This window comes from Dipodomys spectabilis, unplaced genomic scaffold, assembly GCF_019054845.1.
Source record: "Dipodomys spectabilis isolate Male_0828 unplaced genomic scaffold, ASM1905484v1 ptg000177l, whole genome shotgun sequence".
Lineage (NCBI taxonomy): Eukaryota > Metazoa > Chordata > Mammalia > Rodentia > Heteromyidae > Dipodomys > Dipodomys spectabilis.
The window spans coordinates 1,130,729-1,132,405 of NW_024870854.1; the positions used below are offsets into that span (position 1 = coordinate 1,130,729).

The following is a 1,677-nucleotide window of genomic DNA, read 5'->3' on the forward strand; positions in this document are numbered from 1 at the left end:
AATGCATCCTTTCAGATTGCATTCCATATAGAAGAAGTTTAAGATTCCTTTTTTTCCTAGGTCCTAATATTATTTTATTTCTTTTGGATAAAATGACAATGTTATCTAATTTCAAGTTTTGTAAAGGTTATGCTATGTAAAAGCCTTTCTAAGGTGAATATTTAATACAATGATGTCAAACTAACCTTTAATTCTATGAATTACATGTATTGTTACACTTGTATTTTTGTAATCAACCTTTTAATAACTCTTTTTTCATTTCTTGCATCAGAAGAATGAAAAATAAGTAATAATTCACAAATTTTCCTATCATCCTTGTGCAAGTGCCAAGTTAATCTCTGTATTGTTGTAATTTGGGTAGACCTGCTGCTGAAGCATGTAGAATCCTCTAAATTTAAGTACTTAATGATGCAATCTTTATACAGGCATATATCCATGGATGCCTATTTGTAACAAGGATTCCTTATTGTTCCTAAAAATGCTATTGATCTTATTTCTCTAAAATTCTGTGTATAGCGGAAAAAAATTGATATCGTTTGGTCGATTGATCACGTTTATATTTTTTTGTCAATGACTATTTTGTCGTTTTCATTTTAAATTTGATCATACTTTGAAGCCTTTACAGCTAATTCCAAAAGTGATGGCTTTTAATACTTATTTATCAACTTAATTAGCTTTGTAGAGCTAATGGATTCAAAGTAAGCCTTGCTTAAGAGCTACTTCTAAACTTCTGCAGCTTAAATTTTCCCAAATGAGGTCTTGCTAGGACAAATGTCTACCTGAACCTTTACCCTTCTTCCATGTAGGAACAGACCAACCACAATATCTTACCCTGACAGCATAGATTGTCTTACTGAAACAAATCTAATCTTAGTTACTTGGGATCATAGAGAGATGAACCATTTAGACCGAATTGTTCAGAATGGAAGGTATTTTATCAAAATATAATTGTTTATTATACTTATCATTTCAAAAGTATCTAAAGCCAAGAAGGTGAAAAAATTGTTCATATACATGATTACCTACTGTCCTGGCCTGTGTATCATCCAACTAGGCAGGAACTTACACTACTGATTTCTATCACCAAATATTTCCATAGCTCCTGGAGCAGTCCATATGTTTCTCCTAGATATTAGGCCTTAAATTAGTAATATTTTAATCACAGTGTTTCCTCTTGCCTCTAGGCTGTAAATCTACAAATGTTAAAGCTGTAAGTCTAACTCTACCAAAAACTGAGGTAGAGATATTGGAATAATACTTTAAAACAGAGTTGCCTTTGATTCCCTAACCACAACACAACAATGTAAAACAATTTTTATATTATATATAGGTATATATTTTATATTTATATGTGCTGATTTTAAATTTCATACAGTGAATCTTACTAGAATTGATAATTTGACAAATATATGACATTTATTCCCATAAATGGATTGGAATATAAATAATTAGGTTTAGAATATATATTAGAATATAAGAAGTATCAATGCAATGTCTTCGCTATAAACTTGTGATACCTTCTAAGTGTTCATGGTCTTCTGAATTCACATGGTAAAATAACAGTATTTTTCTCTGCTAATCTATAAGGGATTTTACTCTGATACTCTGTTTATTGTTTTAACCCACGGGACCCAAAATGCTTTAATCCATATTTCTGAAGTATTCTTACTGATTATA

At 30.4% G+C, this 1,677-nt stretch overlaps 1 pseudogene; it reads right to left on the minus strand.

Moving 5' to 3' along the window:
* Nucleotides 1-278: 278 nt before the first annotated feature.
* LOC122120716 lies at nucleotides 279-378 on the minus strand (annotated as a pseudogene).
* Nucleotides 379-1,677: the final 1,299 nt, after the last annotated feature.